Source organism: Eriocheir sinensis, chromosome 21 (genome assembly GCF_024679095.1).
Source record: "Eriocheir sinensis breed Jianghai 21 chromosome 21, ASM2467909v1, whole genome shotgun sequence".
In the NCBI taxonomy this organism is placed as follows: domain Eukaryota; kingdom Metazoa; phylum Arthropoda; class Malacostraca; order Decapoda; family Varunidae; genus Eriocheir; species Eriocheir sinensis.
Window position 1 is genome coordinate 5213646 of NC_066529.1, and position 17171 is coordinate 5230816.

At 43.0% G+C, this 17171-nt stretch overlaps 1 long non-coding RNA gene across 2 annotated transcripts; it reads right to left on the reverse strand.

Moving 5' to 3' along the window:
* Nucleotides 1-1846: 1846 nt before the first annotated feature.
* On the reverse strand, nucleotides 1847-16944 carry LOC127001824 (uncharacterized). 2 transcript variants are annotated; one of them, XR_007755467.1, is made up of 3 exons: nucleotides 16826-16944; nucleotides 6749-6962; nucleotides 1847-2112 (listed from the first exon to the last, which is right to left on the reverse strand). It is a non-coding gene; the product is annotated as an uncharacterized LOC127001824 (long non-coding RNA). The 2 variants fall into 2 exon arrangements; XR_007755466.1 differs by lacking the exon at nucleotides 16826-16944 and adding an exon at nucleotides 15777-15927.
* Nucleotides 16945-17171: the final 227 nt, after the last annotated feature.

Consider the following 17171-nt stretch of genomic DNA (forward strand, 5'->3'; position numbering starts at 1 on the left):
ATCTACACCTTGGGGCTAGACATATACCTGTGCGTCCTACAACCTGAGAAAGCTGGCAGCACACATAATGGTTAGTTTTGATTGGAAATGTAAAGGAAAGTTTCCGACCTAAACACAGCCACCCGGAGAACGAAACATTAATACCAAGAGATCATAATTACCAACACGTCTTCCCACCTGCCACGTCTCACAGGTATTAGGTAAGGTGAGTTTAAGGAGGATAAAGGCTTCGTTCAACTCCTCAAACTCGAGAGAACGAAAAATTAATACCTGGAGATCATAATTACCTGCAAGTCTTCCCACCTGCCACGTCTCACAGGTATTAGGTAAGGTGAGTTTAAGGATAAAGGCTTCGTTCAACTCCCCAAACTCGAGAGAACGAAAAATTAATACCTGGAGATCATAATTACCTGCAAGTCTTCCCATCTGCCAGGTCTCACAGGTATTAGGTAAGGTGATTTTAAGGAGAGAGGGAAGGCTGCGCTCAACTCCCCAAACTCGAGAAAATGAAAAATATTATTATCTGGACATGACAAAAAGATGAGGTTAGAGTGTTCATAAAAAATAAATAAAAACAATAATCTTTTAAAACGTGGGTTAGACTAGTTTCAAATATGCGATGGACTGATATATATTTATGAGCGTTGAATTGGTGCATGACTGGTTCTCGAAAGCAGCGATGAGGTAACCGATTGGCTTCATGTTATTCCCGTCTATCCTTGTGTGTGGAGATAAGATATATTAACTCATGTTTGCCATCCTCCTGAACGCTCCTGTTATTGTTGATGTGAAGGGGGTCTCCATGGCACACCAGTCGCAGCCAACTCACCGGTAATGTCATTAGAATATCATGCAATATTAATTAAGGCGTCTAAATGTGAAGTTACCAGCACTCACGAGGGAATATTATTGCGGCCTCATGTATCTCGGCGCTGTGGCGGACACTAACTAACTGCTTGACTGACTGCTCGACTGACTGACGGGTGAGCGGATTCATCAAGGGGCAGTGAGTGACAAGTCTTTGGTAATTAACATATCAAGGGTGAGAGTGACTGCCTGACTGTCTGCTGGAGGGAGGGAGATCTTCCTTCAGAGGTTCTCATCAAACAAATCTTTAGTAACTTTATTCACCACTGTACTGTGACCCTCCTCCTCTATATTTTCCTCCTTTCATCACTATTACTACAACTGATTCACTTTACGAAACTGGCTTGCGGGAAAGGGGGTAATTGGGCTCGAGGGGAGTTTACTTACGAGGGGAATCTATTTTTTCACAGCAAATACGTAGGAAGGTTGCGTGTATTTCGTAGCACCCCAGGAACAGCTGACACTAAACCTGCTTACTTTCCCGCTGCGAGCATTAATGAGGGAGGCGTGGGAAGGCGAGGGTGCCATGGAAAGGCGTGGGTTGGCGTGGAATGATGGGAGATGATGTAGGTTGGAGGAGGAAGAGAAGGAGTGGGATAATGTTTTTTTGTGTGTGTGTTTCAGTACAACAGAGAGTATATTTTTTTTGTCCAAGTGTTATTTTTTGTCATGCCAATAACACGACCTTATGTTAATGAGCTACTTGACATACGGAAATGTTTTTACTCATCATGATCACTTCAATTATTATTATTATTATTATTATTATTATTATTATTATTATTATTATTATTATTATTATTATTATTATTAGTTTATTTGTATCATTAGTAGTAATGTTATTGCTAAAAGGATTATTAGTATTATCATTATTTTTATTATTATTATTGTCATAAAAATCATTATTATTAGTTCTATAATACTGAAAGCCATACACAACTTTTATTGCTCCATAAATACTTCACCGGCATAGAAAACTGATATTATGATGATCATTATTTATCATTTTCATCGCCATTATAATTGCAGTTATTAATTGTAATTCTTCCCGTGTCACGAAGCCGAAACAATAAAGAAGCGGATGACAAGCAGCGCCTTCAGTCTCCTGCGGAACCGAAGGGAATGGCACCGTACGTCTTGTCCGGACACAGCGGCGGCGTTATTAGCGTCCGTCACGGCCTGGCCAGGCGGCGGCCATTACCCGCTGACTCATGACCATCGGAAACCTCGTGGTACATTCCCGAACTCATCGAAAAGAAAGAAATGGCGTATTAGCGAAGGATGGAGAGAGACGAAACGAGACCTAAAATGGAACAAAGAAGATATTTAGAAAGTTGGGAAGCAGCGAAATCTGGAAGAGAAATATCATAAAATGGAAAAAGAGAATATAGATGTGCATGATTATAATATACATAGCAAGATGAGAGGAAGAAATTGCATATAAGCAAATAATTTAGATTGACGGAGTGTGGCTCGGTCTGTAACAAAGAATGAAATATGGTAATAAGAAACGAGGGGGACAAGATATGGATAAAATAATAAATTGTCCGATAAAGAAAAGGAATGGCATATTAGCTAAAAATTGAGGGAGACGGAGAGAGCTGAGAGCCGTATCAAAGCGGCGACGGATAAAATAATGAAGGGAGGAGGAGACGAGAACAACGTAGTGACCGATGATACAGTGGGTCAAGGGGAACATATACGGAAATAGTGCGAACATTGAAAGAAAATAACGAACCGAGATGTCATGATAGCGATAAACTGAGAGACGGAAAGCGCACCAGTCCGTAGCAAAGAGAACGTTCCAAAAATAAAGAAGTCGAGTCTGCAGGTCAAAGATAATGAGAAAAATAGATGTCAAAAGTAAAGGGATTCATACAGGGGGATAACGTAGATGAGCAGTGGCCAGAATTGTAACGAAAAACCGATGAAGAGAATTTGTAAGGTGAATCGATGAATGGAATAATGATAAAATAGGTAGAGATAGACAACGGATGTAAAGTAGACGGTAACATTATTTTCATTTTATAACTTTTGCGTTCCTATTTTTTTTTTTTTTTTTTTTTTTACTCCTGAATTTCCGGGGCACTCTCATTGTATTGGGATCTGGAGTTTAACGGAGACTTTTTGATTGTCCTTTTTATTGCGAAGTCTTTTAATGAAGCAAAACAAATGAAACGTTATCTGAAAACTGAAAGAAAGAGAACTCGGGCGAGAACTAAACAAAGAAGCCATTTATAAAGTTGGAAAATAGGATATAAAAGCGAGCACAGTGGTGAAATATGATGCAAGCGGGGAAAACTAAACTGATATGGATATTATAGAAAGAAAAAAAGATACATGTTTAAGACAGGTAGGTATTAAAAGGACCACAATTTCACATACATTTAAGCGTCATATGGTAAAGTAGGAAAACAAGAAGAGAAGAGGCTGATAAAAAAACATGCAATAAAAATGTATATCTAAATTAAAAAAAGAAAATGAAACAAGAAAAAGAAGAAAGGAAGAAATAGCACGAAAAACCACACAAGAGAGAAGAAAACCTAAAGGAAAAGCAAATTCAAGAAAAAATAAAATGAAAATAAAGAAAACGAGAGCAAAATTAAGAAGTCATATGGTAAAGTAGGAAAATGAGAAGGGATGAGGCTGATAAAAAAAAAACGTGAAAAAAGAAATGTTTATATAAAAGAGGAAAATGAAGAGGCTTGGGATAAGAGTAGAAGATTGGGTACGAAGGGACGTTTGTTATAACTTAGGCGACGTGAATCATTGCGGAACTGCCCCTCGTTATCGTCCCTGTGTAGCCATGATGCCCCAAAGGATTATTAAGAACTTTCGCCTTTCTTCTTTCTTCTAACAAACCATCTACTCACTCTCTCCCTCTCCCTCTCCCTCTCTCTACTTATTTATCTACCTATTTATCTATCTGTTAATCTCCCTTTCCTTTGCTTTCATGTGTATTTGTTTGTTCGATTATTACATTCCCGAATTTAAATGTTGTACTCTACGGTTATATTACGTATGATTTCAGTTAAACATAAAAAAGGACCTGCGCAGAGAAGAAATATTACCGAAACTGAAATACTACTGGGAAATTTCTCTCTCTCTCTCTCTCTCTCTCTCTCTCTCTCTCTCATCTTCACTATTTTGCTCTCTTTCATCTACGACCGTCTTTTCTCCATTCTTCTCTCCTTCCTTCCTTTCCGCTTTGCTTTTTTTCCCCACCTCTCGCATTAAGTATTCATCCCACCCATCCTCCCTTCCTTCTTTCCTTTCTTTCTTTTACTTTAAAAATTACGTAACCGCGCCTTTACTCTTTTCTTCCTTTTCTGTGTTCCCTTCTCTTATTCTTCCCCTCCTTCCACCATCCCATAAATCTCCCTTCTCGCCTCCCTCCCTTTCTTCCTTCGTTCCTCCTTCCATTCATTTTTCATTCCTTCAAAATGCACCTCACTTCATCTCTTCTCCTTTTCTTTATTCCCTCCTTCCTTTCTTTCTCCTCCTCCACCATTCCATACGGGTCCCTCCCTCCCTGTCTCCCATCACACTATCATCCCTTCCTTCCCCTTACCCCTGCCACAGCCTCCGCCTCTGTCCCCTGTCCTCTTAATTGCCTTTGTTTTTTGTCACAGCCTCGATAGTGTACCCAAAGGTGTGTATGTGTGTGTGTGCGTGTGTGTGCGTGTGTGTGTGTGTGTGCGTGTGTGTTATCCTTAGCGTAAACAGCCAGACCGAGTTTACCCCACCGCCGATACGCCTTCATTTGCATGGCCGCCGCCCACTCCCCGCTGTCAACACCGTCAGGCAAACACGAGTAATGCCTCCAAAACATCACTCGCCCCCTCCTCCTCCCCGCCCTCACACCAACACGGCCAGCCAGAGTATATATAACTGATGGTCCTGCCGCCTCTCAGCCATGCACCAACTTGTCTTTTGTTTTCGATACTTACTTACTTTATTGTTAACCTTTTTGTTTAGATATTAATTTCCGCCGTCCATTTCCTCATCCTCCATCGTATCTTATCCCTCCTACCTTCACTTCCTCCTCTTCCTTCCAAATCTGCTTCCACTTCTTGATCTCTTCGTCCTCACCTTCCTCTTGATGATACTTTACCTCCTTCTTATTATTATATTGCTATTATTTTATTGTGAGTGTTGCACTATTAATAATTCACGATAATCAATAACCTTAAGGAGGAATAGTTTGTGATTAATTATTTTACGCTTGCCTGGGAAATTTTTTCAATTCGTTTTTGTCCGTCCCAAAATGTGCTTATAAATTAGGTTCTCTTTTTTTTTGTAATTCACGATGCAACCTGACAGCATCAAACGAATATTTAACATGCATGATTTTTTCTTATAAAGCCTAATCACATTCCTTTTAGCAGCAATACAAACAGGTAATTATGTATTTTCCTACGCTGTCATTCATAGGGTCCCAGGCGGCAGACACATACGAAAGCCTAATTAAAACACTCAATTACCTGACAGTCACCATCACACCTGGTCGAGAGCTTAATTAATGACCAACTCTCACGTTTTATTCACCCATTTGTTTCCGGTAGATTGTCATTACCTGTCCACCTCACACCTCATCGCACCTGTCTGTATATATCTAAATGCACCCAGCTATCACCTGTTAATAGCCGCTAAGAGGCCTTCATCCCTTACCTGGCTGTCCCACTAACTACCGCTTCTGTTAAATGTATGTCACTCCTCTTTTCCCCCACTGCCTCTTCCACGACCTCTCTCGTCTGTAAACTACCAGCTCTTAATAACTACCTCTACTACGATCTACATCTTCTTCCCCCATCTTCACCCTCTTCTATAAAATACCTTATCTTCTAGCTTCTACTAAATGTCTACCTCTCTCTTCTGTAAGCTACCAGCTCTTAATAACTACCTCTACTACGATCTACATCTTCTACCAAATCTTCACTCTCTTCTATAAAGTACCTCCTCTTCTAGCTTCTACTGTCTACCTTTTCTACCCCCCGTTTTCCCCACTATCTCTTCTACTACCTCCCTCTTCTATACACTATTACATCTACTACCTTATTTTACTATCCTTTGCTTCAGCCTGCCACTAGTTATCTATTTTTTTACAGCAAAGGAGACAGTTCAAGGGCGTAAAGAAAAATATTTAAAAAAATAGCCCGCTACTTACTGCTCCTGAATAGAAGTCAGAGGAGTGGCCAAAAAGAGAGGTCAATTTCGGGAGGAGAGGTGTTTGTCTCTTCCTCCACCTCCACCTTTCACCCCATCCACACCATCCACTCTCATTACCCATCTGTTCCCTTCCCCACGCCCAACACCAGGGTCCGTAATCCACCACGTGTCTTTCCTGTTATCTACTTTCCGCCGCCCACTCGTCACCTTTGTCCCGCCGTCACGCACTTACGCCTCGCAAAGGTGAAGGCCCTGTCCCACTACACTGCCCCCGGTAAGTGGCGTCCCCTTCTCTTTGATGTGTCCCGCTCGCCGCTCGCAGTATTCTCCAGCCATCCAGAACGTGTTAAATTAGATTCCACAGACAGCTAGTCAAAGAGGATAAACGGACCCTCTCTCTCGCACACCCACACCGACCCTCCAACACCCACACGAACACTCACATCTCCAACTCCCCACACACACTCACTTCCCCCTCAATCACGCTCACCAAATCCTCTCCCCCCCCCCCCCCCCACACACACACACACACACACATGCTCCCCCCGCGCACACACAAACACACCCATCACAGAGACAAAGCGTGACAACAAGAAACAAAAGTATAATACGTGTACTTATTAGCCGTGCCTCAGGAGAATATATGGCACACTCGACTTGAACACGAGGCAAACTGAAAGGCATTTATAACACAAAGGAGAGAGCAACTTACTGGGCGTGGCGTGGCGTCGGGGCGTGGGTCCGTGCCGGCGTGGGGAGGGCGTGGGATGCGTGTGAGGGGGTTGAATACTGAGTGGGTAAGCGAATTTTTCACCATCCTTTGCGAGATAAGATCAACAGCCGGACTTCCACAAACAGCCTGGCACCTCAACACCCCCGATTTTGTTAGTCCGATCATACGCCTCGTGCTCTCTTCACACGACTTCCTGGAAAACAAGGATAAAGATAAACAAAACATTTCACCGACTAAATAGGACTAGTTTGAGAGCCTTCTTTTTTTATCCTGAGAATGGCTTCTGATTGACCCCGGAAAGTCTGGGGATAGTTTTTGTTTTCGTAGGCATTTTTTTTTTTTTTACTGTACGCGAGGCCAAGACAAACAAAACATTCCCCCGTGTAAATACATGCGCACAGTTTGAGAGTTTTTTTTTTCTTTTGAGTGACTACAGACCGCCTCCAGAAGAAACACTAGCGGGAGTTATCTTTTGTTTTCAGTGTTTTTTGGGAGGGGTAGAGGGAGTCATACAGCCTCGTAAACTTCTGCCTGCCAACTCACTCTATCTCTGTCAGTTTACCTGTCTGTCTATCTATCTATCTGTCTATCTATCTATCTATCTATCTATCTATATCTATCTTTCTCCCGATGTTGTTTGTACCGAGTTTTCCTTCGTTTTCTCTCTATCTCTTTTTGTTTGCCTGTCTGTCTATCTATCTATCTATCTATCTATCTATATCTATTTTTCTGCCGATGTTGTTTGAACCGAGTTTTCCTCTGCTTTAATGTTTGTCTGTCTGATCAGTTATTACGTTCACGGACTTAAATTTTGTTTTCGTCCATAAAAAAAATTCGTGTGATCTCAACTAAACAAACAAACAAACAAAAAGTATGGCCGGATGCATTACCGAAACTGAAATCCTGGATAGTTCTCTCTCTCTCTCTCTCTCTCTCTCTCTCTCTCTCTCTCTCTCTCTCTCTCTCTCTCTCTCTCTCTCTCTCTCTCTCTCTCTCTCTCTCTCTCTCTCTCCAGTCCATTATTTCCTTTTCTTTCCTTGCCCCCCCTCTAACCCCCCTACCCCCCCTACCCCCCACCACCTCTGCTGTGAAAGATCCGCGCAACATTAAAGTGATTGAGAGAGACTCCATCAGATCACAACACCTCCTCCTCCTCCTCCTCCTCCTCCTCCTCCTCCTCTCTCTATTTCCCTCCTTCACTCTCTTTCTCTTCCCGTGCAATTCTTTTTCGTCTCTCTCCGTTCCCTCATTCCTCCCCTTTGTCTTCCTCCCCTTTTTTTTTTCTTCCCAAACACTTATATTAGTCTTCCTCTTCTCATGATTCTCCTCCACCTCTCTTTACACCTCTTATGTCCTTCCGCCCTCTCTAAGCATCCCTCACCTCCTCATCCTACCTCCCCTCATCCCCCTCACATCCTATCCTATCTCTTCACACTTAACCCCACCTCTCCATTCTCTTCCTTCCCTTCCTTTCCTTTCCTTTGTATCTCTCTCTCTCTCTCTCTCTCTCTCTCTCTCTCTCTCTCTCTCTCTCTCTCACCTCGCCACTCTACCCTCTTTGTCCTTCTAAACTCCTCCTTCCCACTCTCCTTCCCCACCCACATTTGCTTTTCCACTCAGTCTCCTCCACTTCTCCACTCTCCCCACTATTCCTCTCCCCCGTCTCCCTTTGCCCCACATGCCCACAAGGGGTCGGTATAATAATGTAGAAAGCGTATTAAAATTTCTACTTCAACATTTTTTTTATAGACATCCTTATTTACTCCTCTGTTATATATTTACTCTAGAATTGGCACTTTTGTTTTCGTATATATCAGGTTTTTTTTTTTCTCCTCGTATTCTTCCTTTTCATTTTCCTCCATAATCCCTTTTCGCTTCCTTACACTGGTCCAGATTTAGTATTCAAGGGTCACTTTAGTTATTTTAGTAATTTTAAGCCGTTATCATAAATTTTCTGCATTGTTTCATCCTCTTCTTTCTCTTTTTCGTCCTCCTCACCTCCTTCTCTTCTTCCTCCTCCGCCTAAATCTCCTGTCTCTTTAACACCCACGCTTATCATTCTTTTTTTTTCCTCCTCCTCTTTCTCCTCTTCGTCCTCCACTCCTTCCTCTCTTTTTCCTCTTCCTCCGTAACCTACTTTCTATTTAGCGTCCCTACTTCCTCTTTTTATCTGCTGTTCCTCTTCTATTCTTTCACCATTTCTGCTTCTCCTCCTCTTCCTCTTTTTCCTTATCCTCCTCCTTTTCTTTAACCTGCTTTACTGTCTTTTATCTTTTTGTTCTAACATTTCTCTTCGTCCTCCTTTTTCACATTCTCCATCATCTGCTATCCTTCCTAACTTCTCTTCCTCTTCCATCTTCTCTCCTCCCTTCCAAATCTGCTTTAACTTCTTCATCTCTTCGTCCTCATCCTCCTTTCTCTCCTTCTTTACCTCCTCTTCTATCATTTGTTTCCTTATTATATTTTCCCTCTAACCTCGCTCTTCTTTTTCCGTCTTAATCTGCTTTTTCTTATCTCTTCGTCCTCAGCTTCATCTTTGCTTCCCTTTCTTTCCCAGCTCCTCCCGTTCCTAATCCTCCTCCTCCTTCATCACCGCCTTTAACCTTCCTAATTCTCTTCCTTCCTCTTCCCCTCTCTTACCTCTCTCTCCCCTCCTCCTCCTTCTCCCTATACTCGTACCCTGGCCAGATGGTTTCCTCTGTTGGGTTAAGTGTCTCTGTTTTATTGAAACGTCTCTCTCTCTCTCTCTCTGATTTATCTTCTGTTCCACCGCCCTCCCCTGTTCCCCCCCCCCCCTACCCCGACTGGTGAACCCTCTCCCCCACCTCCCGCCCACGAGCAGTATGAGGTTCTAGGCATGGCGAGGATCCCATAACTATTGAAAATGTTGCTGTTTGTTTTTCTTACTGCAATTTCCACGTTCTCTTAAAACTGTTCAACTTAATCGTCGTTGTAAGTTGGTGTTTGTGCATAAGTTTTGAGAATTTCCCTTCGTTTTCTCCTCCTTTTAATATTTTCTGCCTTTCCTTTCTCTTTCTTCCTCCTTCTTCCTCCTATTCTTTCCACTTCTATATCCTCCCTCTTTCTATTCTTCTTCTCCTATCCTTCCTACATTGTCTGATTCCCGTTTATTTCTTTCTCCTTCCTTCTCTTCTTACTACGTTTACTCCCTCTTTATTTCCTTCTCCTACCCTTTCTACTACACCTCCAATTCCTCTACACTCTTCTGTCTCCTCTTTCTACTCCTCTGTCCTCTCATTTCCGCCTTCCTTCATCTATCTTCCTCCTCCTCCTCCTCCTCCTCACCGTTCGTCATACCCTTCTTCCTCTTCCTCTTTCTCCTTCCTTTGTTTTCTCTTGTCATTCGTCCTTTCAATTATTTCTACCCTGCGAACCCTTCCTCTTTTTTTCTCCCTTCCTTCTCCCATCGCTTTTCACTCAAACGTTCTCGTCGGAACGTCCTAATTATAAAGTTTTCTTATCTTCCCTTTCTTATTCAGATGCTCCGTTTTTTTACTTGTTTCTTTTCTTCATCTCAATTCCTATTTCAGTACGACTAGCAATCATCTTTCTATATTCTCTCTCTCTCTCTCTCTCTCTCTCTCTCTCTCTCTCTCTCTCTCTCTCTCTCTCTCTCTCTCCCACATGTGAGAGAGAGAGAGAGAGAGAGAGAGAGAGAATTTGAAAGTGATTTACGTACGAACTTTATATTTATTTGCCGTCTACAAAAACTCCTGACGCACTAAAACACACACAAACACACACACACACACACACACACACACACACACACACACACACACACACACACACACACACGTCTATCAGCATTCGCTAAACAAAGACAAACTGAAACACGATTTTTTGGTGAATTCCAGACATCCACCAGACGATTCCGAACATGCACTCGACATTCCAGACATGCTGCAGTCCATTCCAATCATGCCCCTCTTCATTCCACACATGCAAGACAGACGGACATAATGGAAAAGAAGACATGCAGGGGATAAACACGTGTCAATCAATTCTTTTCCCTTCATCTTTTGCGTTCTTCATCTCCTCCTCCCTTCTTTCGTTTTCATCTTTCACACTTCCTCCCTCCATTTCTTTAATTGTCTCCTCCTCCCTTCCCTTTCTCATTTCTCCACTTTTCATTCCTCCCCTTCTACCTTTCTTCCCCTTCTTCCTATGTATTCCTATTCTCCCCTTCCCTTTCTTCTTATGTATTCCTATGTATTCATTTCCCTTTTCATTCCTGCTCTTTATCACTTATCCACTTTTACCTTCTCTTCCTTACTCAACCCTTACATTCACCCCTTCCTCCCTTCATTCTTGTCTCTATCCTCCCTTCACTCCCTTGAATCTACTCGCGCAACCATGAATCGTGGGAGGACACAGCTACTTCTTCGAGGACCAGAGAGAGAAGGATTTTACTTTTTATCCTTTATTCCGAAGAAGAGAGAGAAACGGCATCACCAAATACCTACGTTCAGAAAATCTTGCTGAACGTCAAAACCTGTATATCATCCTTTCTATCGTTCGTTCCTTCTCCCGGGGATGGATAAACGGGGTCAGTTATTCCTATTTTTCTGACATATTCACTTATTCTATGCATGTCAGCCCCATCTGCAGCCTTTTCTTCCTTCTTCCTCCCCGGCTCTACCGTTAACCTTTCCCTCGCAATTTAATGTTTTGATATCTTACTTACAGGGACGTCTGCTGCCGATCATCCTGTCACACACACACACACACACACACACACACACACACACACACACACACTGTTGTTCGTCCAGTGTCAATTATTAGAGAGAGAGAGAGAGAGACACAGACAGACAAACAGGCGCTCTCACCCTTCCGTCAGTTATGTATATACAAACTTTTAACCCGTTTTCTTCGCGCTAAAAACACCTGCAACAACTGGGTTAACTATTTTGTTTTTGGAGTTCTGGCGGCGCAGGTTTCGGGCAACTTTATTATAGTGTCGATGAATTTCCTGCAGTTATTGATAATGGTGGGTGGTGGTGATTGTGATGGTGATGGTAATGGTGATTGTCATGGAGAGGGAGGAGGAAGATTGGGATTAGAAAGGTCATGATTAGGATGAAGAACTAGAGGAGGAGGAGGAGGAGGAGGAGGAGGAGGAAGAGTCCGCAGCAATGTGATGACTACTTGTGCCGTGTTGTGGAAATGTGAAAAGTTAAACACGACCCAAGGAGAAAATAAAATAAAAGACATGTAGTAGAGAGAAAAATAGGAAAGTTACAAACAATCAGTAAGAAAAGAGAGGGAAAAAAATAAGTGTAAGGACTATTAATATTGATACTGGTGGGATTAACTTAAAATTCAATTACATGTGGAAGATAAATTATGGAAGGTAAGTTTGTATAAATATCCAATGATGATATATGACGCCTCGGAGAGATGTTACCTAAGTTCGCTATTTCCCTGTTCGTTAATAAAACATATGGGAACAACTTTGGGAAACTTGCCCGACATCTGTTACAGTCTCTCTCTCTCTCTCTCTCTCTCTCTCTCTCTCTTTTCCTCTGTTTCTACATTACTCTCTCCCTCGATGCCTATTTTCCTCCACGTATTCTTCCTTTCTTCTCTCCTTTAACTCGTATCCTTGCAGCATCTGGAGAATTAACAGGAGGAGAAGGAGGAGGAGGAGGAAGTGGAGGACGAAAAAGGAGAAGGGCCAGCAGGATTACCCTCGAGAAACATAGTATTGGAACTCCCTAATTTCCCTGGACAAATTAAGCTTCTTACCGAAAAAGATCGTATGGAAGTTTCGGGGTCACGCCTTATTAAAAAGATTCTCCCAACCCTTGCACCCCAACTGTTCCAACGCTCTCCCCTGCTGACTCGCCGCGGAATAACGTAATAACATCCTACTGAGCGGGATTGTTTTGTTTTCTGTTTTTGTTGCCCTTGACCTGCTCTCATTGCTGTAACAAAATCTATATACGTTGGTGATTTGAGTTCGGGTCGTGCCTCGTTACTGGATCGCGGAGAATATTATACTCACTAAGTCGCCTAATTTTCTCGCTCCGATAATTCAATAGCAGACGGCGGGAGGCACACAGGGCTTAGTACACACAGGCATATAATAATTCCAAGTCGCCAGAAGGAAAGTTTGGTCATCAATCTGCTTTAAGTTTTCCTGTTACGGGGAGTCACAATTGAGGGGGAACTTGTCCATCTGTGATATCATACTTTAACACACACACACACACACACACACACACACACACACACACACACACCCACCTCTCCCCCCCCCCCCCCCCGCTCCCCCACACACACAGACACCCCCCCCCCCCCTGCCATACACACAAACCTCCCCTTAAAGCACAGAGAAGGTCCAGACTATTTCTTTTTTTTTAATTGATTAGTTTCGTGCGTCAACCATTCATAATTCATCCATTCATTTTCTTGTCATTTATTTCCCTTTGTCGCTGTTTTTTTTTTTTTTTTATCTACTACAGCCATTTTATCTTTCATTACCTCCGTGCGGTTTTCGTCTCTCTATATTGGCTTCGCGTCCATAAACTTCCTTCACTGTAATCAGAAGAGAACCAGCGAAAAGTGGTTCACGTAAGTTTACCCTCATATGAACAGGTGTTTAACCACCACTAAAATTCTAAAAAAAAAAGAAGGGAATGAATTGATTATTATGGTTGACGTACGAGACATCAATTAAGAAAAAAAAATAGTCCTCGTTGAAAAGGCTCCTGTGACGGTAAAGTGGCAGAGGAGGAACTGGATAAAAAAAGAATGCCTGTTAGGTGGTGTTCCTTCTATAGGGAAAAAGATAAATAAATTCTAGCTCTACCAAGGTTCACTATTTCCCTCTTCGTCACATTGCCCTACACTAAACTCTATTCGAACTTTTGGCATGAAGGTTATGGAGCGTATACTAATCAATCAGAAAGTTAATCCCACCAGTATCAATATTAATAGTCCTTACATTTATTTTTTCCCTTTCGTTTCTGACTGATTGTTTGTACCTTTCCTTTTTTTCTCTCTGCTACATGTCTTTTTTTTATTTTCTCTTTGGGTCGTCTTTAACTTTTCTCATTTCCACAACACGGCCCAAGCAGTCATCACATTGCTGCGGACTCCTCCTCCTCCTCCTCCTCCTCCTTCGACTCCTCCTCCTCCTCCTCCTCCTCCTCTAGTTCTTCATCCTAATCCAAACCTTTCTAATCTTCTTCCTCCCTCTCCATGACTATCATATAGAGCATCAGGCATAAATGAATATGAGTAATCAGAAGAAGCAAAAAAAAATATTATACACCATTCGTAACTTTGGGAGACGTGATTTTCTCTCTTGAATGATTTACAATTGCTGGAAGACATACAAGCGAAGGGAAACTACTGTTGTAATACACATGTACGAGATTGTAAGCGCCCGGGGAGAGAGGGGAGTTAAGATGCACAGCCCTTGCTTGCACGAACCCTAGATAATTAGTCTGCTTCCGCAAACCTTCCTCCTTAAGGGGCAAATTTTCCGTGGATCTTCAGCCAAACCACGATTTCCGCTGGCGTGGTTCTCATATTTCCGTGGTTTTCTGACGTGTCCGCGATCTTCCAAATCTACGGTAAATTTCATTGAAGGACGACGGTATTACTCACCATCATCATCATCAGCAATAACAACAAACAATTGAGAACCACGCAAACGAAAATCGTGGTTTGACTGAAGATCCACGGAAAATTTGCCCAGTGTAATAGCCCCTTTACTTACTAGCAGACGCGGGCACTTAGCACAAAGGAGGAGAGCGAAACACCTGCACATACTAACGGTCAGAATCAGAGCGTTGGATGAATGCCGGAGGGGTTGGAAGACGCTCAGACTTAAACCGATTTCCTTGAAGACCGAACATCATATCCCTTAGTTACGCTTCTTATGTTTTCCCGTAGGAACAAATAAATGAAGAAATATACACTGGCACAGCTAATACAGGTGAGAGAGAGAGAGAGAGAGAGAGAGAGAGAGAGAGAGAGAGAGAGAGAGAGAGCAGGGGGGGCGGGGGGGGGTCCAGCAGGTGCTCAGGTCGCCCTAACGTAGCGGCGGGCGTGGCGGATATTGGGGTAACAAAACAAGCCCTTCCGTTGCCTTAATGAGTCTCCATAATGGCCCGCCTGAGTTACAAGGGTGCGCAGGAGTTAGTTGGCCCCGCTTGTTAGTTAAGTGTGGTTTGTGTGTGTGTGTGTGTGTGTGTGTGTGTGTGTGTGTGGTCACATTAATTTAGTTAGGGGCGTGACAAATATAGCATGACCAAATCAAATTGACAATATATATAAGGTCACCTTTAGTAGTAGTAGTAGTAGTAGTAGTAGTAGTAGTAGTAGTAGTAGTAGGAGGAGGAGGAGGAGGAGTGGAAATGATGGTGGTAGTAGTAGTAGTAGTAGTAGTAGTAGTAGTAGTAGGAGGAGGAGGAGGAGTGGAAATGGTGGTGGTAGTGGTGGTAGTAGTAGTAGTAGTAGTAGTAGTAGTAGTAGTAGTAGTAGTAGTAGTAGTAGTAGTAGGCATTGTATAGATGTTGTTGTTGTAAAACAGCCGTAAACAATATTATTGTTCTCTGCCAAATTAGATGTTTAACAAAGGTCAATAAAGATTCTCTTCTTTGCACAACAAACTTTACGATGAAAGGCTCTCATCTCTTATCATATTTTCCCTTGAGAAACGGTGCTTTTAAAAAAGGAAAACTAATTGAATATTTAAAATACATTGTGGTTTTATGAATGTTGAAAAATTAACTTTGTTAACGATCGACGACGCGTCTCGAACGAAAAACAGTGGCACAAAACTAAAGTGCAAGCAAGTAAATTCACACAGTACCATTTTTTTTATTCTCTAATGTTGTAGCGCGAGAAAGGAATAAACTCATCTCAGTGCTTCAGTGCAACACGACTGGTGCATGTAATAACAAGCTCGACTCTCTCTCTCTCTCTCTCTCTCTCTCTCTCTCTCACACACACACACACACACACTTACCATGCGTCAGGTGAACACAGCAAATCAATCCTTGGAGTGAGTGTGTCTGAAGGCAGTGCGGCGTGAGGCACCGTGAACAAGTCGTTACCTGTGCGACGACGAAATAGTTGCCAGTGGCCACCACTGAGCCATAGTATCATGTACCCGCTTCTTTTTAATCTCTTTTCAAACAACGGATCAGACTTGAGCCCCATCACAATCCTATCAACGCGACCTTTGAAAAAATAAATAAATACTCTAGGAAACAGGAAAAATCGTGAAACCAAAATCGAGACAGGTTAGTGAAGCGTGAAGTAGGGAAAAGCGTGCTAGACAGAGAACGATGATCCACCTTAGCAACAGAATGAACTATAAAAAATAATGTGTTAGTCCCCCCTTAAACGAGTGCAAAGAACATCCGAGTTTAATTTGCAATAATGCCTTAAGTCACCACAGCACATGAAGCACCCCGAGCACGGTGACCCTAACTACCACCCAGCCTGCACCGGCCTTCACCCCCTCACCAGACCCTCTCTCCGCACGGGTAATCCTGTACGCCCACTCTATTAACGGCATCACATTGAAATACTCCCACACAAGGACGGCCCGATCACCACATAACAAGGCCACTGGAAGCTTGTTTATTCACCACGTACCTAAATCCCGCCCAACCTTCTACACGGCCATTACTGAACGACTACTCACTTCATAAACGACATCAGTATGAAACACTACCCAGGGACAGCCATATCACTAATAACAAGGCCACGAGATGCATGTTTACACACTCCCAACCCATTATCAGCCTCCAGCTCCAACCCAGCTTTCTACACGGCCATTACTGCACGCCTACTCACTTTTTAAACTGCCCCAAAATGAACACTACGCATAGACAGCCTTATCAATAATAACAAGGCCATTGGAAGTATCAATAATAACAAGGCCAATGGAAGTATGTTTACTCCCCACCCACCCAGAACCCACCTCCATGCCTCCCCTCCACCCGACCTTCCCCACGGCCGTTACTTTCCGCCGCAGCGTCATTCAGCAGCCCCACCGCCCGGCCTTACCTTATTCACGCTTCCCGGAGGTGTGTTGGCGACGCGTCCCTCGCCTAATAAAGCCGCGAGGACACGAGGCGAATCGGATAACAAGGGATTAGTAACGCGAACGCCACCCAAGGCCGCAGACACTCGCGTGGGTCACCGGGAGGGAGGAGGGATTATGGGCCTGAAACAAACAAGTGCAGCGCGCCTAGCGAGGGCTCAAGGCGCTTCGAGTGTCTTTTGTCTCCCGTCGCTGCCTTTGTTACTAGGCTATTAGGTTAAGGCCACCCGATTCTCCATTCATCATGTCTCGTCTAATTGATCGTCTATCTCACAGGAACGGAAATAATGACTAGGAATAAGCGGATAG